We start from the raw sequence: 23,660 nt of genomic DNA, 5'->3' as shown, positions 1-23,660 counted from the left end.
GTTCCCATCAGCCACCTTAATTTGCCCATTGGCTGATGAATCAAAAGTTTTAAAAAATGTTTTGTCATGAGTAGCATGCTGTGAACATCCACTGTCGATAATCCATGAGCCTCTATTTCTCTGGTAGCTCGGTGTAACTTCATAAGCTATAAATGCACTCTGTTTAGTTTCTTTCTTTGGCCTTTCTGTAGCTCTGTCCCTCTTGTGACCAGAAGCTGCATTCTTGCCTTTGCTGGCTCTTTGTTCAACTTGGGGAGAGCTCCCATTGGCTGGAGCCTCCTTGTGGGCGTCACAGTCCCTTGATCTATGTCCTCTCCTCCCACAAGACCAGCAGCTGATACGTGATTGGTCGTGGGGCGGAGCCTTTCTATGGCTCCTGTTTTGAATCAGGTAATTTGATCCACTTGCCTCTTGGGAACTGAAATAGCCTCCTGTCTGGTTTCTGCATTCATCTCTCAGAGCCTTAACACTGGCATCAAAAGACAACTGTTGCGCATTTACAACTGAGGCAAAAGCATCAAAACGTTCTCCTAGGGATGCTAGCAGAAATCCCCTTTTCATCCTATCAGGCATTTGATGACCAGATGCAATCAGATTATCTGTAATATTTAAAAATTCAGATATGTGTTTTTCACAATCCTTCTTATTATTTAAGCGGATCCTGGTTAAATCCTTAATTAATGCTGCCTCAGTTTGGTGGCTTGCAATCCCAAAAGATTCCTCCAGATTTTTAAGCATTTCTTTTGCTGTTTCACAATTTGCAACACAGGCCAATTGTTCATCAGTTAGGTTGCGAAAAATTATTGTTTGTGCAGTTATATCTTTCTTTTCCCATTATACTTTAGCTTTGCTTTCTTCTGGTTTGTCTGAATTTAAGCAATCATTGAGCTCCATGCCCTTAAATTCCAGTAATAGTCTTTGTTTCCATCTCACAAAATTAAATGAGGTTAAGGCTGGCAATTTAACTTCCTTCTTTTCTGCCATTCCTGCCTCCTTTTCAGCACAAAATCAACAAGCAAACAACAGCAAACTCTCTTCAGCTAGTTTGGTATATTGGGGGGGGGGGGGAGAAAAAGAAACGCAAGATACACTTGGAAAACAACAAACGCCCGAAAAATACTTCTTAGCTAATCTTTTCCTTTTTGCTGGCTGTTTAGTCATTCTCTGGGCCCATAACCCGTTGAGAGTTCTGGTACTGTACTGAATTCCAGTACAAATGCACAGCAGAAGTGCCAGCCGGTTCAGGCAGAATTAGCTAGAAGTTTCCCTTTGTACCCGCCCCTCACCAAATACTAGCATTTAAGAAATAACACTCAGGAGGTCTTATTTTGTATAAAAGAAAGAAATCTATATTCTACTCACGAAGATAAGCATTTAGAAGGTTTCAGGTAGATACAGGAATAAAAATAGCGAATACAATGTTCTTCTGTTCTGGCCCCACGTGGCTGGAGAGGTCTCCAGTCTCAGTGGGCCAGCATGGAACCTTTACATCTTTCCAGGTGAAGAGCGTGTGCAGGAATGGTGACCAACAATGGTGGTTGAATCACCTCATGGCCAGGAGGGCCGGAAACAGGGGTGGAGCCTCCCTACCCGGGAACAACAAACTTTCTAATTGGTCAGCATGTAAACAAACAAGCAAACAAGTTAGTTTGTGTTGCAGGCCCTTCCCCTTTGAAATTTACATCTAGATTGCTTGACCATCCAACAATATAGTCATGCAGTTTTAATTGAAATTCATCAGCGCTCAATCAGATGTAAATTACAGGGTAAATGGCCAGTGTTGTTTCCCCTCACTGAGCTATCCAGCCAGCTTGGAGTCATATAGAAGGAGGAAATTCTGAAAGTAAGGAAATAACTGTATAGCTATTTATCCTGTGGTTTGTGCCATGATTCTTACTCTTCATTTTTATATTTATTTCACCAACTACATAGTGTTAGTGCTAATTGCTACTGGATCTGCACGTTTGACACAAGTATATGCTATATTTTGTTCCAATGAGAGGGCTTTTGGTGGCGAGGGGGTGGATAGTGCTTCCACGCACATAATTTTGTTTTACTCTTGACTTGTGTGATTGCCTGTATTAGTCCTTTAGGGCAATTATTAGGTATGTTCCATTGATACCACTGATGATACACAGAGTGGGGCCTGGTATAGGTATACTTTGCTTGCCTTTTGCTCATACATTACTGGTAAGGATTACAAATTCAGTGCAATTTGTAAATGGCATTAAAAATACCTTTGCACTAAAATTAGCACTATAGTGCTAAACTGATGCAGCTCTAACTCAAATGCCTACCATGTCTGGTCAGTTCACTGCTATTTCACATACTAAACTTTTTTTTTAAAAAAAAGAGAATTTGAATTGTGGCAAAAGAAGTGGGCAGCAGTGTGAGAAAAGGATAACAGAGAAGGGTTAAGGGTGAGGGAGAAGGGGTCTGTATCACATGTTGACACCTGAAATACACTTTGCTTGCATAATTAAAATTTTCTTTCTGAACAATGGCAGCAATTTAAATGCCAGGATGCAGCAGTGAAGTTTTCATCAACAGAAGTGTGTGCGGTTATAGATTACAGTAACTTGGTTCCAGATCCCCATAGATAAATAAACTATACTTGGCAAGTAATATGTAAACACCACTTCTCTCCATCTGAAGTCAATCAGTGAAGCCACCTAGCTTTGAAGCTTGCCTTTTAGGTAAAAAGCTACCATGGAACATGAGGAGATTGACATTTTCAGTGTTCTGTGATCTCCTAGAGCCAATTATGGCACATTTCATATTATTCACAGAATAGAAAAATGTATTAGAAAAAGAACATGTCAGAGATCTCCCTTTGGAATAATTTAATAAAGAATATTGCCTTCTGTAAGTCTTAAATTGCCTTGATCTATTCCAGTCTGGATTCAGGCCACAGCAGGGTACTGAGATGACACTGGTAGCACTGCACAATGACCTTTTAAGGAAGCCTGTGGGTTCTTGATCTCTCAGTGGCTTTTGATACAATTGACCACAGTACAGTGGACCCTCGACTTACAGACGGCTCGACTTACAGACTTTTCGAGTTACAGACCTCTCTGGCTGCAAAATTTAGATTCGACTTGCAGCCGGAGAATCGACCTATAGACCAGAAAAAAACCCCAAATGGAACAAAAATAGAATAAAAACTGCCAGTTATGGGATTAATCAGTTATCAGTGCATTGTAGGTCAATGGAGATTCGACCTACAGACTTTTCGACTTGCAGCCACCGTTCCAATACGGATTAATTCCGTAAGTAGAGGGTCCACTGTATCCTCCTGGACAGGCTCTTGGGGACTGGGTTCAGGAATCTAGTATTGTGTTGGTTCTGATCCTTGAGGACCGTGTCCAGAGAGTTCAGCTTCGGGATGAGGTGTTGGCCTCCTGGACCCTCCTCTGTACAGTGGGGTCTTGACTTAAGAACGGCTCGAGTTAAGAACATTTTGACTTAAGAACCACTCTCATAGGAAAATATTGACTTGACTTAAGTACTTAGATTTGAGTTAAGAACTGAAAAAAAACCACGTGGGAGGCAGGGAAAGTGCAAAATGTGAACTTTCAGTTAACTGTTGGCCAGTGAAAAGGGTGCCTGTCTGCTTCCTCACTCCTCCCAGCGTTTAGAGAGTGGATTGGGAGACAGTCTTCGGACTGCGTGGTACTGCCTGGACTGTATTTTCCCTGCCTTCCCTGAACCTTTCTTGACCTAAGGAAAAAAAAAGAAACAAAATATCCCCCTCTAGTGGTCGAAGGCGGAATAGCAGCTTCCCATTAGTTTCTATGGACGGAAAAGAGCAGATATGGATCAAATGGTTTTCAATGCATTCCTATGGGAAATGCAGATTTGACCTGAGAACTTTTTGACTTGAGAACCGCCTTCCAATACGGATTAAGTTCTCAAGTCAAGACCCCACTGTAAAATGTAAGAAATACACCTATAACGTGTTTCAGAACATGGAGAAGAGCAATACTTAGAGCAAAAGATAAAGTTCCTTATAAAATCATTGGCATAGGAGCCAATCAAACTGTTGACAGCATTACAGACAGGATACTCCTCCAGTTTCATAATGGTGTACTAGATGCACTTTATTTACTGATATCACAACAGAACTGCTCTGTCACCAAACCCAGTTTATTGCCAAAATCTTTCATAATATTCTTCTGGTTTTGCTAATATATTTAAGGGTGGGGGGAGACCCTTGGTTGCTATGGTTTAGCAGAGTGATGTAGTTAGAAGCACACGGTACATCTGCTTTTCCTATAGAAAAATGGCCCAACTTATTTTAGCAACGAAATAGGGAGGTTACTTACCTGTAACCATGGTTCTTCGAGTGGTCATTCTGTGAATTCACACAAAAGGGTTAACCCCAGCGCTAGCGTCGGTCCTCTCGGAACATTCTTGAGCTGCAAGAGAAAAGTAACAAGTTTAAGGCTGCCTATATCGCGCATGCTCCGCCCTCCCTAGCCTCAGTTCCATTTATCCGCCACAGGTACCTGAGCATGAGTTAGGTTTGACCAGTGACAGACAGAGGGGAGGCAGGAAGGGATTGCGTGAATTCACAGAATGACCACTCGAAGAACCATGGTTACAGGTAAGTAACCTCCCTTTCTTCATCATGGTCTTCTGTGAATGCACACAAAAGGGTGATTAGCATGCTTACTAACCGGATGGTGGGCTGTCACTGGAGGACAGATGTCAACACCGCTCTCCCGAACGTCGTCTCCTTCTTGACAGTCCTCAGGTCTAACCTATAATGAGTGATGAAGCTCGAGATGTTAGACCAGGTGGCGGATCTGCAGATGTCAGGCAGGTTGACGCCATGAAGTAGGGCAGTCGAAGAGGCTACCGCTCTGGTGGAGTGAGCTCTAAGCCCTTCAGGTGGACTTCTTTGCTGAAGTTCGTAAGCAAGAGCAATCGTGGAGACGAGCCATCTAGAGAGCGTTGAAGGCGAAGCTGGGGCCCCCTTTTTCGTCCCAAAGTAGCAGAGGAACAGTCTATTAGCAGCCCGAAAGTCCTTTGTCCTGGATACATAGAAGGCCAGCGATCTCCTAACATCCAACATATGGAGCATGCGCTCGGCGTCATTCCCAGGTGAGGGAAACAGAGTTGGTAGTACAAGTGGTTGGTTGAGATGAAAGTTGGACACAACCTTGGGGAGAAAAGACACATCAGGGTATAGCATAACCTTGTCTCTGAAAAACTGGAGGAAAGGCTGATCAGCACGCAGGGCAGCTAATTCACTTGCCCTCCTGGCGGAAGTTATTGCCACCAAAAACAACGTCTTAAGTGATAGCATCTTGATATCACATGAGCCATTGGTTCAAAAGGAGGGCGAGCAAGGACATGAAGCACCAAATTAAGTGACCACTGCGGAATCGGAGGACGAATTGGAGGTCTCAGGTTGGTGATCCCTCTAAGGAAGGCTTTAACCGTGGGATGAGAAAAAAGACGTGAAGATGTTGAGTCCTTAGGCTGGAAAAAGGTAATTGCCGCAAGATAAACCTTAATAGTTGAGAGAGACAACTTGAGATCGAACAAATAACGCAGATACTGTAACACAGTAGAAAGAGAAACAGGGGAAGGTAGAAGGCCCCTGGCCTCAGTAAAGTTCAAGAAACTTTTCCATTTGTAATTGTATAACTGGGAAGTGGATGGTTTTATAGCCCAATCTAGAACTTCCTTGATCTCGGGAAGATCCTCCACGCTGTTAGATGGAGCGTCTCTAGATCTGGATGAAGGACCCTGCCGTTGTCCTGAGTCAAGAGAGTGGGCAATAAAGGAAGCCTCCTGAACTCGGAAGCCATCTTCATTAATGTTGGAAACCATACTTGTCGAGGCCAGTATGGTGCTATAAAGATTGCCCCCACGGGGGAGTGTCGAAGTTTCACCAAGGACCTCTGAATCATGGGAAGAGGCGGAAACATGTAGAGTAGGCTGTGAATCCATGGAATCATGAAGGCGTCCCCTAGAGAGTCCTGGCCTAGTCCGGCTCTGGACGCATACCTGGTGCACTTCGCATTCCGCAGTGAGGCAAAGACGTCTAGGACTGGGGTCCCCCAAAGATGACAAAGATTGTGGAACACCAGAGGGTTCAGTTCCCATTCGTGTGTCTGATGTTGAAGACGGCTCAGCTGGTCTGCAAGGACATTGTCTGCCGTCGCCACGTGAATAGCTACCGGGTAAACATGATGCTGGTAGCACCACTCCCAAAGATGAACAGCAAGGTAAAGAAGTGACTGGGAGTGCGTCCCTCCTTGTTTGTTGACATAATGCATGGTCGTGGTGTTGTCCGTTACCAGCTGCACACCACGACCCTGCACTATGGGAAGGAAAGATCTGAAGGCCTTGATGACAGCTATCATCTCCAGATGGTTTATGTGGAGGTCCATTTCTCGCGCCGTCCACAACGCATGGATGCTGTGCCTCCCGCAATGCGCTCCCCACCCCGTTGGGCTGGCGTCCGTTGTCACTTCAACAGAAAGCCGGAGTGGCCGGAAGGGCCGGCCCACGTTGAGATGAGGAGGGAAAGTCCACCACTGGAGCTGACTCACCAATTCTAGAGTTACACGAAGGCGCTTTGACTGACTGTCTATCATTGGGTCGAAGAGCGCCTGGTACCATGACTGTAGTGCTCGAAGCTTGAGTCGTGTGTGCGAGCTGGAGTGGTGGATGACATGAGGCCTAGTAGATGCTGAACGTGACGTGCCCTCACTCGGGCGTGTGGTCGAAACTTCTTGATGGCCTTTCTTATTTTTTGAATTCTCTCTGCGGGCAGAAATATGCGACCGCTGATGGCATCTGGACGTGCCCCTATGTAATGCACTGTCCTTGATGGTTTGAGATGTGACTTCTTCCTGTTGACAGTGAGTCCCAACTTTGGTAAGAGACGCAGAATGAACCTTGTGTCTTTCAGAGCCTGAGTCTTCGATGGAGAAACTATCAACTAATTGTCTATGTATGGATAGACGTGGATGCCGTTGAGGCGCAGGTAAGCCGCCATCGGAGCCATAACCTTGGTGAACGTCCTGGGAGCCGTCAACAACCCGAAAGGTAAGGCTAGGAACTGATAGATCGTTCCCTGAAAAATGAATCGAAGGTACTTGCGATGGTCTGTGTTAATGGTTATATGGAAATAAGCGTCCTTTAGATCTATCACCACAAACCAGTTGTTTCTTTTTAACAGGTGCAGGATGGACTCCAAAGTCACTATTCGAAATCGCCTTGGACGCAGGTAGGTGTTTAGGATCCTGAGGTCGAGGATAGGTCTTATACCTCCACCTTTCTTTGACACGGCGAAGTACCGGGAGTAAAAACCATTTTTGATGTCGGTGGGTGGAACTGGATGGATGGCATCTTTTTCTAGAAGAGATAGAACTTCCTCCTCTAACACGGGGTCGAAAGTAGTATGACTTATAAACCCTAAGGGAGGTAATTCTATAAATTCCAGCTGGTAGCCGAATTGGATGATCTTTAGAGCCCATGTGTCATTCGTGATGGAAAGCCAGTTGTGAAGGTATGGTAGAAGACGTGTGGTGGAAGGATGCTTGACTATAACTGGATTAAAGTCAAAGGTACTGTTTCGATTTTCTAGCCGGAGGCTTGTGCGATTGGCGACGTTGGGACTGATGAGGCCTGTAACTTGGCGCAGAGGAGGAAGACTGGCCCGAACGTTGTTGAGGTATGTTCTTATAAGGGCGGTACTGCTGGGAGGATTGTTGGTACTGAGCATAAGATTTCCTCCATTGGAATCTCTTGAATTTGGGTTGTGCTTGGATAGAGTAGGCCTTAGCAGTCTTCTTTGGTTTGTGAAGATCCTCTAAGTGGGAATCAGTTTTGTCATTAAACAACCCAGACGCATCAAAGGCAAGATTCTCTACCTTAGCCTTCACATCTTCAAGAATATCAGTAGATCTCAGCCAAGCATGTCGCCTGATAGTTACAGCAGACATCAAAACTGGCCGCAGTCTCTGCCGCATGGCGAGTGGATAGGCGCTGATGTTTGGAGACAGTCTGTGCCTCTTCATAAGAGTTCAGAAATCCCTGGCGTACATCTTCAGGAATCAATCTCAAACCGGGCAAGATTTTCAACCAAAGCTGCTTTTGGTATGCCCCTAAGGCAGTTTGATAATTGATGATACGTAGGAGTAGTGTGATCAAGGAATAGAATAGATCTTCCTGCCAATGATCTCCAACTTTTCACCCTCTTTGTCAACTGGGGTAACGTGTGACTTGACTGAAGGTCTAGAACAGCTTGTTTCCACAATTAAAGAATTTGGAATAGGATGTTTCAATAAAAAATTTGTGTCAGATCCATGGACGCGGTAAAAATTTTCAGTCCGACGCGGGACTGACGGAGTATTGGAGGGTTGTTCCCAAAACTCCTTAATAATCTCCATGATGACCAGTACAAAGGCTATGCTAGGAGGAGCAGCTCTCTCCTGAACAATGTCTCCAAAAATCAGATCCTCTCCTGGAGGCGATGGAAGATCCAAGTCCAACTTCAGGGCTCTAGCCAGTCTTGTGAGCATCTGGGAATACGAGGAGAAATCTTCCGAGGGGGAAGATGCATGAGGATCTCCAGTATCCGAACCCACCACCTCTCCCTGAGGTAGTTCTCCATGTCGAGGGGGTGGGGGTTGTTCTTGTTCCGAGTCGGAGGACGAGTCTATGGACACCTCGTCAGGTTCAGAGGAGAAGACATCCCTCTTCCTCTTGAGAGCAGCCTTCTCGAGCTCGACAGCAGGTGGCTGGGGTTGTTGAGGGGCGACCGTCGACGTTGACATTGAAGGCACCGGCTCAGCTGACGGAAGTACCGGAAGAACCGGGCGCTCGGCCTCGACACGTTTGGGTCGACGACGACGTCGAGGACGTGGAGAATCCGAGGAGGAGGAGATGTAAACATATTTGGTCTTCTTACGATGTCGACGTCGAGGTGGAGATGTGGAAGAGGAGGAGTATGAGTGGGAAGAATCCCATCGACGTCAATGGCGTTTCCGACCTCTCGGTCTTTCTGAATCCTCGGAGGCTGAGGAGGTAGACAGATGTTGACACTTGTTTTGGTGCCGAAGGGAAGGCCGGTGTTTCCTCTTGGCAGATTGCTTGCGTCGAGGGGACCTCGACCCTGACGGAGCAGAAGAGTCGGAGCGGGTCGAAGATCGACGCCTCCTTTTTGAGGATCGCTTTTTTCGAGGCGGCTTTGACCTCGATCGATCAACTGAAGGTGAATGGCTCAAAGAGCGGTGCTTCTTTTTGGAAGGTTGCTTCCCTCGGGGGGATCCCGACTTTGAATGCACCGGTGAATCTGAATGAGCCGAGGACCCCAGCCCGGTAGGCAACAGGCTATGCGGGGCAGAAGTCAAGCCTTCGGTAACCGCAGCAAGCTGGCTTGGCGTCGGGGAAGACATTCCCGCCGGCAGCGACGGCTCAGCCTGTCGAGGAGGGAGCGAAGTGGCTGCCTCCGACAGCGAGTCACGATCCCTCGACGAATCCTCGAGCACTACAGATGGTAGGGACTCGGAGATAGGAGAGAGTTGGGTAGAAGGCTCCTTGGATTTGGCCCCAGACTTTCCCTTGGCATGTTTTGAAGGCTTTGACTTTGAGGCTGAGGCAATTGACGATGAGGAGGTGGAAGGCTTGGAAGACGATGCCTTCTTTGGTGGTTTCGTCACTTTAGAGATGACCGATTGAACAGAAGTTGACGGGGCAGCTGAAGTAGAAGCCATTTCCCCCGATGAAGGCTCTGTAGAAGCCAAAGTCGATTCCCAAAGATGATATTTCAGGCGTTGTTGTCGAGCCTTAAGAGCCGCTTTCGTAAAGGCCTTGCAGTGTGGACAAGCTCGAAACGTGCGATTCCCCCAGACAATAAAGACAACGATCGTGGCCGTCCTGATGGGGGATTTTTCTATCGCACACCACACATCTGCTGAAGGGTCCTGAGGGGGACATAAAGCTGACCAGGGTCCCTCAGAAGCTGTTAGCGGCTATGAGAAAAAAAGGCGGGAAAAACCAATGCAGTCCAAATGAAGGGAAAAAGCAGAAGAGAAAATCCATAAGGCAGTCCGTGTCAGAAAGGGTCGAATGACAGTCCGTTTTATAAGCAAAAATAGTAGAAAAAATCGTTTAGAAGTAGAAAAAATATATCAGCTCAAAGTGAGAGGTTCCGAACCGCCAGGCGGAAAAATGGAACTGAGGCTAGGGAGGGCGGAGCATGCGCGATATAGGCAGCCTTAAACTTGTTACTTTTCTCTTGCAGCTCAAGAATGTTCCGAGAGAACCGACGCTAGCGCTGGGATTAACCCTTTTGTGTGCATTCACAGAAGACCACGATGAAGAATCCAGTGATTTATTGAACATTCACACCACATTTCTTCTCAGCATTTAACTCAGGCCACTGGTACCTGGGGATGCTGCTCCAGCCCTAGTGTTCACATAAGAGCCAAGTATCATTACACATTATCTTCTCTATATGGAAGGGGAAGAGAAATGCCATCTTGTTTTAAGTAACAAAATTTGTTGAACCATTCTTATTCTAATAATAAAATGTGCTGTCAAGTCAGTTCTGACTTATGGTGCCCCTTTCATGGTTTTCCAGGTAGAGATAACTCTGAAGTGGTTTACCACTCTCTTCTTTTGGGGGTGCCCTGAGATTGTGCAGCTTGCCCATGGCCACACAGCCTGGCTCTTCTCACAGATGGCACAGTGGGGAACTGAACTCCCAACCTTTGGCTCTGCAGCCAGATACTAAACCACTGAGCTATCCAGCCAGCTCTTATTCTACTGAGAAGATTTTACAAATACGACATTGTTTATGGTTGTTCTGTGATGCAGCTTGTCAGACAGGCCAAAGTATATACATGTAAGATGCTAATGCAGAAAGCAAATTGTTTTACCTCACAGTTCTGTTCTCAGAATAAAGCTGGCGGATGCAATATCTCCAGAGCCAACCTGGGCATTAAAATTACATCTGAAATGGCTGAGAAAGTGAGTGAAAGAGAAGAGTTGATGAGCAAGTCTCTGCTGGGGAATGCGGACCTTTAATTGCCATTGCTCCCTCATTTACCCAGCCAAACATAACCATCTTTGTTACATCCTGACTCCAATCCACTGTGTAAATATCAAGAGTTAATGAAGCACAAAGCGTAACATGTAAACAGGCCCTTAGCAAATGGCTCATTCTTGATGCTTATTTCCCCCTTTGTACTAATTTCTGTTAAAAGCATGGCAAGTGCCAGTAATAAAATAGCTTTGCTCTAGAAAAAGGTTACCCATCAAAAGGCATTGCTATTCCTAGAGCACTGGGTGCTGCTGACGTACTTGGACTGACATAATGCCGGGAGACAAATAATGCTCTTGCTATGTGCTTCCTTTTTGTTGTCTTGACAACAAACATAATTCACAAATGAAAGCTGCTCCCCCCCCCTTTTTTAGCAAATAGCCTGAAAATTGTGACATATAAGCTTTTTAACAATTAACATAGATACAAATATTTTTTGACTCTTTAAAGAAAAAAAAATAGAAGCAATGTTCAGGCAAACAGGCCTTTAAAAACAAATCAGGGTAGATCCAATACATATGAGTAGAACATCATCCCTTTATTCAGGATGAAGCTTACCTTCCTGCAAAAACTTTTGTGTGGAAAAGATATATGCATCAAATCATTCAGCTTAATTGTACTGAGAGCCACTTCTTTGATTTCTTGATAGTTTACCACATTTTCTTCTTATAGCTATCACAAAGATGAATGAAACACTTTTATAAATTAAACAGTCCCCCCTCTGCAGTGGAGATCCAGTGAAGTTTGGTGTTTTCACCAAGCCACTGGACTTACCATTGCAGCCATGTATGCTACTGAAGAGCCAAGACTTCATATTTCAGACTGTAGAGTGGATAACCTCTTCCTGTGAATGCAAATATACAAAAAACACCTCCATCTAATCAGAAATTCCCCAAATCTGCCCTGAAAGACACTCAGACCATGTTTCATGATCCACTGGAGGATATATTCCATACAGTCAGATTTGCTTTCTTATAAGCAAGAAACTTTTGAGAGATACTAAACATTTAATCATAGCTAAGATTTGGGGCCCCTTCACATATTGCTGCCTTGTCATGGTGAAGAGGCTTGAGTAATTCAGAGAAGCTATGGGCTATTTTGTGCAGGGACACCCAAAACGGACAGGTCATAGTGGAGAGTTCTGACTAAATGCGATCCACTTGGAGCAGGAACTGGCAAGCCACTCCAGTATCTTTGCCAAGAAACTCCATGGACAGAAACAAAAGAGCAAAATATATGACACTGGAAGATGAGCCCCTCAGGTTGGAAGATGTCCAACATGCTACTGAGGAAGAGTGGAGGACAAGTACAAGTAGCTCCAGAGCTAGTGAAGTGGTTGGGCCAAAGCCGAAAGGACGCTCAGCTGCGGATGTGCCTGGAAGTGAAAGGAAAGTCCGTTACTGCAAAGAAAAATACTGCATAGGAACTTGGAATGTAAGATCTATGAACCTTGGGAAGCTGGATGTGGTCAAACAAAAGATGGCAAGAATAACATTGACATACTGGGTGTCAGTGAACTAAAATGGACAGGAATGGGCGAATTCAATTCAGACGATTATCACATTTAGTATTGTGGGCAAGAATCCTGTAGAAGGAATGGAGTAGCCCTCATAGTCAACAAAAGAGTGGGAAAAGCTGGACTGGGATACAATCTCAAAAATGATAGAATGATTTCAATAAGAATCCAAGGCAGACCTTTCAACATCATAATAATCCAAGTTTATGCACCAACCACCAGGTGAGGAGACTGAAATTGACCAATTGTATGAAGACTTACAACACCTTCTGGAATTGACACCAAAGAAAGATGTTCTTCTCATTTTAGGGGACTGGAATGCTAAAGTAGGGAGTCAAGAGATAAAAGGAACAACAGATAAGTTTGGCCTTGGAGTTCAAAACGAAGCAGAGCAAAGGCTAATAGAGTTTTGTCAAGAGAACAACCTGGTCATCACAAACACTATTTTCCAACAACACAAGAGGCGACTCTACACATGGACATCACCAGATGGGCAATACCAAACTCAGATTGATTATATTCTTTGCAGCCAAAGATGGAGAAGCTCTATACAGTCAGCAAAAACAAGACCTGGAGCTGATTCTGGCTCTGACCATCAGCTTCTTATAGCAAAACTCAAGCTTAAACTGAAGTAGGAAAAATCACTTGGCCAGTCAGGTATAATCTAAACCAAATCCTTTATGAATACGCAGTGGAAGTGAAGAACAGATTTAAGGAACTCGATTTGGTGGACAGAGTGCCTGAAGAACTATGGATGGAGGCTCGTAACATTGTACAGGAGGCAGCAACAAAAAACATCCCAAAGAAAAAGAAATGCAAGAAAGCAAATTGTCTGTCCAACGAGGCCTTAGAAATAGCAGAGAAGGGAAACAAAATGCAAGGGAGATAGGGAAGGTTACAGAAAAGTGAATGCTGACTTCCAAAGAATAGCAAGGAGAGACAAAACGGCCTTCTTAAATGAACAATGCAAAGTGTGACGTTCCATCCAGTGTTCCCTGTTTGTTTCCCCCAAACACAGGTTCACTCTCTGGATACGTTTACTCTTTTTTCCGCTATCACCAGGGGATCTCTCATCCACACTGCACCATATATGTATCAGACACGTGCTACCAATATAACTTGTTTATTTTTCTTTTGTTTTTTAAATCACAGATGTTCTTTTATTATTGTTTAGGATCACTCATTAAACTTCTTATACACGTTTGCTTATTCAGGTGTTGTGTTTACTTATTTACATTAACCAACTCATTACAGTGGTGCCTCACTAGACAATTGCCTTGTAGGACGAAAAACCCGCAAGACGATTGGTTTTTGCGATCACTATGGTGATTCGCAAGACTTTTTTTCTATGACCGTGCTTCACAAGACTTTTTTTTAAAGACCGATGCTTTGCAAGACTTTTTTTTTTAGACCAATGCTTTGCAAGACTTTTTTTTTTAGACCGATGCATAGGGAACCTCACAAGACGATTTTTTCACAAGACAACGATGTTCATGGAACGAATTGAAATCGTCTTGCGAGGCACCACTGTAATATTCTCTATCTATTTAGCTTTACTATTCCTTTTATTTTCTTCTCATTCTCTCTAACTCTCCAACTTTCCAATCTCTTAAGTCTCCAATTCTCCTCTCTAACTCCCTCCCTCTGTCTAACTGTCCCCTTGACTCCGCCCCTCCTGTCTTCTCATAGGCTCCTGCACTTGAGCTTCAGCTATGATAGACAGGAGTGACGTGGGCATGATAAAGGTAGGGACTTCACAGAAGCAGAAGACATCAAGAAGAGGTGGCAAGAATACACAGAGGAACTATACCAGAAAGATCTGTATGTCCTGGACAACCCAGATAGTGTGGTTGCTGACCCTGAGCCAGACATCCTAGAGAGTGAAGTCAAGTGGGCCTTAAAAAGCATGGCTAACAACAAAGCCAGTGGAGGTGATGGCATTCCAGTTGAACTATTTAAAATCTTAAAAGATGATGCTGTTAAGGTGCTACATTCAACTTGCCTGCAAGTTTGGAAAACCCAACAGTGGCCAGAGGACCAGAAAAGATCAGTCTACATCCCAATACTAAAGAAGGGCAGTGCCAAAGAATGCTCCAACTACCGTACAATTGCACTCATTTCACACACTAGCAAGGTTATGCTCAAAATCCTACAAGGTAGGCTTCCGCAGTATGTGGGCCAAGAACTCCCAGAAGTGCAAGCTGGATTCTGAAGGGGCAGAGGAACTAGAGACCAAATTGCTAACATGCACCGGATTATCGAGAAAGCCAGAGAGTTCCAGAAAAACATCTACTTCTACTTCATTGACTACGCAAAAGCCTTTGTGTTGACCAAAACAAACTATGGTAACTTCTTAAAGAAATGGGAGTGCCTCACCACCTTATCTGCCTCCTGAAAAATCTATATGTGGGGCAGGAAGCAACAGTTAGAACTGGATATGGAACAACTGATTGGTTCAAAATTGGGAAAGGAGTACGGCAAGGCTGTATATTGTCTCCCTGCTTATTTAACTTATACAGTGGTGCCTCGCTTGACGATTACCTCATTAGACGAGGAAATTGCTTGATGATTAGTTTTTGCGATCGCTACTGCGATTGCTAAACGATGACTGAATGGGATTTTTTCGCTTAACGTTGATCGGTTCCCTGCTACAGGAAACAATTTTTCGCTTAACGACGATCAAAAACAGCTGATTGTCGGGTTTCAAAATGGCCACCCGCTGAGCAAAATGGCTCCCTGCTGTGCTTTAGGACGGATTCCTCACATTACAGGCAGTGGAAAATGGCTGCCCTATGGAGGATTTTCACTGGACACTGAGGTATTTTGCCCATTGGAACGCATTGAACCGGTTTTCGATGCATTTCAATGAGCTTTTTCATTTTGCTTGACGAGGATTTCGCTTAACAGCGATTTGAACGGAATGAATTATCCTCATCAAGCGAGGCACCACTGTATGCAGAATAATTCATACGAAAGGCTGGACTGGATGAATCCCAAGCCGGAATTAAGATTGCCAGAAGAAATATCAACAACCTCAGATATACAGATGATAACACTCTGATGGCAGAATGTGAGGAGGAATTAAAGAACCTCTTAATGAGGGTGAAGGAGGAGAGCGCAAAAATGGTCTGAAGCTCAACATCAAAACAACTAAGATCATGACCACTGGTTCCATCACTTCCTGGCAAATAGAAGGGGAAGATATGGAGGCAGTGACAGGTTTTACTTTCTTGAGCTCCATGAGCATTTCAGATGGAGACAGCAGCCACCAAATTAAAAGACACCTGCTTCTTGGGAGGAAAGCTATGACAAACCTAGACAGCATCTTAAAAAGCAGAGACCTCACCTTGCCAACAAAGGTCTGCATAGTCAAAGCTATGGTTTGTCCAGTAGCGATGTATGGAAGTGAGAGCTGGACTATAAAGAAGGCTGACCACCAAAGAATTGATGCTTTTGAATTGTGGTGGTGGAGGAGACTCTTGAGAGCCCCCTGGACTGCAAGGAGAACAAACCTATCCATTTTGAAGGAAATCAACCCTGAGTGCTCACTGAAAGGACAAATCCTGAAGCTGAGGCTCCAATACTTTGGCCATCTCATGAGAAGACTCCCTGGAAAAGACCCTGATGTTGGGAAAGTGTGAAGGGAAGAGGAGAAGGGGACAACAGAGGACGTAATGGTTTAACAGTGTCATCGATGCTACCAGCATGAATTTGACCAAACTCCGGGAGGCAGTGGAAGACAAGAGGGCCTGGCGTGCTCTGGTCCATGGGGTTTTGAAGAGTCGGACATGACTTGACAACTAAAAAACAACAAAGATTTGGAGGGCTTTTCTTCCTACAGTTGGCCACCTATAAAATTGGAAGCCAAGACTCAGGAACTGTGAAGAAAGAAGGAAGGAGAAATTTGACAGGGAACTTAACTGGAGCTATTTTTAATCTTCAGCAGAAAGACCCTTCCATAAATCACAAGGTAATGACTTCATTCAGGAAAAGCCCAGTATCCAGAGAGTTTGGTCCTGGTCACATAAGGAAAATGTTTTCCAATTCTTCCAATACTTTCCATACTTCTTTTGTACTGAATTGTGGTCATGTGTTTTATGTACTGGGACAAATGTCCCAATAACTTTTAGCAGGACTGAATGATTTTCTCCTCTTAAATTGTTATAACCGGCTATACCATAGTATTGGTTTATTTTCTCTCTTGCTTCAAGGGGCGGTTTAGCCCCTTGATTTATGTATATCGATATATCAGGAACAAGGTGTGCAACTCTTGAAGGTGAGCAACTGTGCAAGTACATATTTCTCCGCTCCCTTCTGCACAACTTTCCTCCCCCCCCCCCCACAGCTATCATTTCCAGACCCTTTTAATCCGGTCACAGCGGAACCCTATTTGGCAGGGCAGACTCACACATGGGGGGGGGTTTGAAACCCACCTAGTGGGGCTGAAAATTAGAATGTTGATCAGGTAGAGGTTTCTGCTTAGGAAAGTATCCTCTGTTGCACTGGCTGCTCGTGCAGAAATGCATTGCACACAATGGACATGAGTTATCCATGAGGCAGTACTGGCAATCACGCACCCCCCAGTGAAATTGGCATACCAACAGTTCAATGTATATTCCCATTAAAAAATTTAAAAATAATTACTTGCCAGTAATGTAATGGTGACAGCCCCCTGGTGACATACTTTTATCAACGTATCAATCATAAAAAATAAAAAATATATATTAATATGTGCGCTGCAGTAATGGCAGCCACCTTCCTGTCTTCAGTTCTGAAAACAAGTGGGGCAGGTTGTGCATACAGGCAATCCTGGTATGGAATGCACCGATGCAACAAAGGTACAAAATAATACAATCCTCCTGGCAGTGGGGAAATGTTTCACAGTTACACTGCTGGCCAGGAAAATGTCTCAATCTTGATTGTATGTCGTGTGACCAGAAAGAAAAAGCATTCAGAGCATGGAAAAATTGCATAGAGGGAATGATTTTCTCCTCTTCAAATGCTGGTAAAATCACACCCTTTTTTACATTCCTTTTTTAAAAAAAAATATTTGCCAAAACAGGGAGATGTGAGCATGAACACTGAGAAAATGATGCCATCAGAAGTTTATGCATGGCTCATAACTCCCTCCACATAAGGATTAGAGGAAGCCCTAAAATGCTGTCCACCAGACTACTGCCTTTGATGTAGATTTCTGATGAATCATTTAGAAGAGGCATTCTCAATCACATCAAAGGCACTTTTATCAGAATCTTAAGTGTTTCACAGCCAGATCTGCCTATATACTTTGCTCCCGAGATACACACCATGACTGTTAAAACTTTGGAATAGTTCTCTCTCCCATCATGTGAAAAAGGGCAAGTTTAGAGCAAATGCATTTAACCATCCGTGTTGAATAGTTACACTGGGATTTTTAAACCAAGCAGCAATCATAAACAGTGACTACAGCATTATTTGAAGACCCTATTTTAGTATCTTGATAGCATCCTTGGAGACAGAATTTGGCAACCTTCTATGTTTGCATCCTGATACATGTCATGTGGAGTGCTCTCCTTGAAGAGCGTTCTGAAACTATGGAAGAGCTACCATAGCTTAATTCCATTGTTTCTGCAAAAAGAGCACCTCATCTTATTATGCTCAATGTCTCTTAAAATCAAGGATGGAAGTCATGCTTTCTCACTAGGAGACAGCACTTCTAAAAGACTTAGGGACATGGGCTTTATATTGTGACACCCTTTTAAATTTATTTTTTTATTCATTTTCCATTGTGTAGGAAAGGGGATTTGGAACAAGGTAAAATACAGAATGTGGCAGAGAACAATTTATATCATTATTGCTTTTACCTATATGATTTCTTACTAAGCTTACTCCACACTAATCTTGCCAATTTTTTCTAAGCCTTTAAGATTTATATTTCTATCTTAAGTCTTCTTTCTTATAATCTTAACCCATTCACGTTCTCATCTCTCATCCAGTTATACAAAGGTTTCCATTTTTTGTCTAGCCTCAACAATTTCTTTGTCCTTTAATACTTCAGTTAAAATATCCATCTCTGCTGCTTCGAAAACTTTTTCCATTAACTCCTGGATTGTGACACCTTTTGAGGCCTCAAGGAGACCGAGTCCACAGATAGCCAGGGAATCAGAAGGTCTAGTGTAGGATGGAGGATGTAAAAACAAACCAATTACACAAAATACAGATTAAGGCCCAGCATCTTGGAAGCAAGTACTGTTTGTCACAAGGTTTTCCAGCCACCAGTCATGTTACTGGGAACTAGCTGTTTATTTAAAATTCCAGCACCAATTGAATGCTGATTATTCTTCTGAGTGCAAGTTTGCCTTTTCTGGGACTACTTAAGAAGGTAGCCCTCAGGACAGAAGCTGAGCAATCTGTTCTCAGCTCAACTCATATAGTGGTTTGTTTATAGTTGTTTATAAGCCGCCTAGAGTGGTCATTCAACTAGATAGGTGGGGTATAAATGCAATCAATCAACCAACCAATCAATATTGTGAGGAGTGGGTAAAGAGGAGTCAGAGGCTCCTGACATAGCAAGTCTTCAGCTCCTTGATGTTTGGCTCAGGAACTCTTAGGGTCTTGATTGAAAACACTCAGACCGTCTGGTAGGGTGGCCAGCTCAGGCTTTTCAGATGTTGCTGGACTACAACACTCCTCATCCTTAGCCAGCATATCCAATGCTGTTCTACATCATCTACAAAGCCACAAGCTGCCTGTTCTTCTTCTTACTACACGCTCACACCCTACACTTCTGTGCCTATACCAGTGACTCAGATCCGATCAGCTTTTTCCGTTGCATGGCCAAGTCCCAACTACAGTGGTGCCTCGCTTAACGAGCGCACCGTTTAATGATGAATCCGCATAGCGACGCATTTTTTGCGATTGCTAATGCAATCACATTGCAATGTTCTGAATAGGGTAAACATTGCATTGCGATGATCGGTAAGCGTTTCGCTTACCGATCTTCGCATTGCAATGTTTTGGAACAGCTGATCGGCGATTCCAAAATGGCCTCCCGCAGCGTTTTTGTGTCGATTCCTCGCTTACCGAGGTGGCGAAAATGGCGGTCGGATGGAGGATTCCCTGCATAGCTGTGAGTTTTGTCCCCATAGGAACGCATTAAACAGAGTTTAATGCATTCCTATGGGGTTCCCCCCCCCGCATAGCGGCATTTTTCCTGGAACGGATTAACGTCGCTATGCGGGGCACCACTGTACTATTAGAGACAGGTGTCAAGAGAGCACTTGTCCTATTTTGTTCACAAATTTATTTTTATATATGTATGTGTTCATGAAAAAAAAATATTTTTTTAAATCTGCAAAATTAGAAATTTTTCTCTGAACAGATGGAAGGGATTCATAAGGCAATTCAATAAAACCATTGTACTTTAAAGCTTTGGAACGATAATAAAAATTCCCTGAAAATCAGCAGCCATAAAACAGCAATATAAGTAATAAACCAGGAAGAAGAAGAAGAACAAGAACAAGGAACAGTTTGAAATAAATCAAACAGCTGGAAAAATAAACCACTACATGTACAACACCTTGGAAATATTGATGGAAAGCATGATCATAATTCAACATGGGCATGGCTAAAAGTGGGGGCCCTTAAGAAAAAAACCTGAAGGTTTGATTTTTGCTGCACAACAACAAGCATTTCAAGCCAATGTGATGAAAGCTAAGATTCAAGGAATTAGTGCTAGCAGCAAATGTCAACTCTGCCAAGAAAAATATGAAACTGTGTCACACCTCATCTGTTAATGTCCAAAGATTGCACAAACAGATTACAAAATTAGAAATGATAGAATGGCAAAATTAGTTCACTGGTCATTATGCAAAAAATATAACTTGCCAGCCTCCCAAAACCCCTGGGAACATCAGATAGAGAAGGTGTCAGAAAATGAGCAAGTCAAGATCTTGTGAGACTTCCAGATCCAAACAGATAGAAACCTTGAACATAACACACCAGACATAGTAGTAGGGTAATAGAATGAAGAGATGTCCGGATAATTGACATTGCAGTTCCAGAGGATGCCAGAGCTGGGATGCCAGGATGACATTGCAGTTCCAGAGGATGCCAGAGCTGAAAATAAAGAATTGGAAAAACTAACAAAGTTAAATCAAAACATCTCGCCTCTGGAAGAAGCACACTTAAGTGGTGCCCATGTCATTTGGGCGTTGGGAACAATATCAAGAAATTTCACACAGCAGTTGCAGATCTCAGAAATCACACCATCAGAGGTGCAAAACCCGGCAATATTAGGAACAGCATATATACTGCCCTGATATTTAACAGATACTTAGTTTTTGTGTTAAAACTTGTATCTGTTATATCAGTATACCAGTCAATGTTTCATCATCATCATCATAATGGCAAATCAGGATGAGCGCAAATCAGAAAAGAGAGAAGGGAATCTCCTTGTGAAAGTGGGAAGTGACAGAAGAAAATCTACACATTTGGGGCCAATTCTTAATTCTCTAAATGGTGGTTTGGATAACAGGACTGGAGTGTTTCAAAGAGGCAGGTACTGTATCTTTGTTGCATTTCCTAGACTTATAAAATACAGATCAGTGTGGTTTCTAGAAGCTGATCTCTATATCTATACTTCCAAATGCTTGGAATGCAACTCAGTGCAATTTGGTATTCTCTACTATATTTATTAGCAAATGGGGTTTGTGTGCATTTCCCAGGTTTGTGTGTGAAGAATTCCAATGCAGATACAAGACTGAGATTTGCACAAGAACTTTAGCAGTTTTTAAACTTTCAAACTTGCTTTGTTTCTGCTCTTTTGTTAAATTACAGTTGTACTTATGTTTAATTTCATCCCCCCATGTGTGTGTTTCCTAAATTACATGTTCAGTAAGCCTGAAAAAGACCTGGATGATGGTAAATGAAAGGTGCTGCAGGTTTCTCAAAATTAGAAAGGGTGTGATGGCAAAAAGTTTGGGAACTGCTCTAGTAGCAACCAGGTGACTCTAACTCCATAGTAAATAATTTGCAGTTTTAGGGACTCAACAAATAAAATTTCTTCTTTTCAGTGACATCAGGATTTCTGTGGCATTCAGTATGCATATTTAATTAGTAATTATTATTAATGCACCCAGTATGTACATTTAACATTAATAATATTCAAATAATAACTACCACCATATTAAAATAGTTATGTTATTATTTGTAGTTATGTGCTGTCGAGTTTGATTTATAACAATCCTAATAAGGTTTTCCAGGTATGTGAGATATTTAAGAAGTGTTTTACCAGTGTGCCCCCCCCCCCATGAGTTTTCACATCCAACTGAGGATTCAAATCCAGGTCCAACACTCCATCTGCTACAGTCACATACTGAATATTATATGCTACTATAACCTATGGCATTTCCAGTGTACAAAGCCTTTCAAATCTTCTGTTTTGGGCTCATATTAACAAGGGCATCCTGCTTTTTCAATCTCATCACACTAGCAATCAAAGTGGTAGCAGTGTGTTTTAAAATTTTCAGTTTATGAAGTGTTTCTGAATTTCTACTCACCCAGAACACAAAGTTCTGAAGGTCACCTCATGAACGTCATTCAATGCAAGGCTACAAATATGACAGCTCTATAAGCCTAATATTTTGGGTTTCTGTTTTTAATGCTGAGGGTTGACCCTGGAGTATATGAAGGCAGAAGAGGCAAAAGGGCCTAAGCCCTAGGGTATTCAATTATTTCCCACTGCCTTTGTATCAAGACTGATCCAAGAGGTTTCACCATCTGAAGCCGAGCAAGAAATGGTGCCCCCTCCTCCATTCAAAGTGAAGAGCACCCAAATCCTGCCATCTTATTTTGTGGCACATGAGGTAGAAACTCCCACAACTCCCTCTCCTTAAACCTAGTGATAAAATCACAACAATACCTGATTCCCAGTGTAGTGTAATGTAGAGTGAGGGACTACAGCTCTGGAGATCAGAGTTCGAATCCCCGCTTGGCCACAGAAACCCACGGGGGGGGGGGAGTAAAACTGGTAAAACCACTCCTTTGAATGTCTCACTTACCTTGAAAGCCGGCTTTCGCCGAAAGTCAGCACAGAAAACACACACACACACACACACACACACACACACACACAGAGAGAGAGAGAGAGAGAGAGAGAGAGAGAGAGAGAGAGAGAGAGAGAGAGCTATGTCCTTCCTACTCTTTCCCCGTGCTCAAAATCTGCTGCTCAAGACCTCCACCTCATCCTGGCTAACGGCAGGGCCGGCCCCATTTGCTACAAAAATAATCAAGACAATCCTCTTGTCACGAGGCTGAAGTTAGCTTCTTATTCGGCCAGCTTCTTATTCACTTCTTATTCGAGATCCAGCTTCTTATTCACTTCTTATTCGTGTCCCAGCTTCTTATTCAGAACATGTTGTATTTAAACCATTAAACCAAGTTGGATCACTCAAATATCAGGGTATTAATAATAAATCATAACTCTAACACAAATTACAATAGTATTTTGCCTGGCCCAACGCCGTTTTGGGCACGGAATAGGCTGGCGAAGTGGGCACCGCTGCATATTTTGCCATTTTGAATAAGAAGCTGGGGTTCTGCAAGGGTTAATGAGCCTTGGGCAATAACTTTCACACCAGAAACCGACGGGGGGGGGTCACTTACACATGACCCACTTGTATTTTGCCTTGCCCAACGCCGTTTTGGGCACGGAATAGGCTGGCGAAGTGGGCACCGCTGCATATTTTACCATTTTGAATAAGAAGCTGGAGTTCTGTATCTGAGCCACCCCGCATATATGAGACACAACCTATCCAAGCAGTGGGGCGGCGGATTTCAGAACAGAAGGCTGGAGATCTCCCTCCACAACTCAGCACCCTCCCCTGTGTCGTGCTGCCGCTTTTCCCTCTCGGCCCACGCGTTTGCTTTCGCTCGCCCTTCCTCCCCGGAGAGGACGTCGGGGGCCCTCCCCGCCTTCGCCTGAAGTGGCTTTGCGAGCTAACCCTCCTCCGCGGTGCCCCATCGCCAGGCCGCCACAGCATCTTTCTCCCTCCCCTCCCCCCCCCCGCGCTCCCCGCGCGCACTCTTCAGCCCGCC

At 43.7% G+C, this 23,660-nt stretch overlaps 1 long non-coding RNA gene across 1 annotated transcript; it reads left to right on the top strand.

The window, feature by feature from the left end:
• Nucleotides 1–6,933: 6,933 nt before the first annotated feature.
• Nucleotides 6,934–10,561, top strand: LOC144588135 (uncharacterized). The gene is made up of 3 exons (XR_013543478.1): nucleotides 6,934–7,246; nucleotides 7,607–7,693; nucleotides 10,268–10,561. It is a non-coding gene; the product is annotated as an uncharacterized LOC144588135 (long non-coding RNA).
• Nucleotides 10,562–23,660: the final 13,099 nt, after the last annotated feature.

This window comes from Pogona vitticeps, chromosome 3 (assembly GCF_051106095.1).
Source record: "Pogona vitticeps strain Pit_001003342236 chromosome 3, PviZW2.1, whole genome shotgun sequence".
NCBI classification, from domain to species: Eukaryota; Metazoa; Chordata; class Lepidosauria; order Squamata; family Agamidae; genus Pogona; species Pogona vitticeps.
The sequence above is the reverse complement of the archived record's forward strand: the minus strand, read 5'-3'. Positions and strand labels throughout refer to the sequence as shown.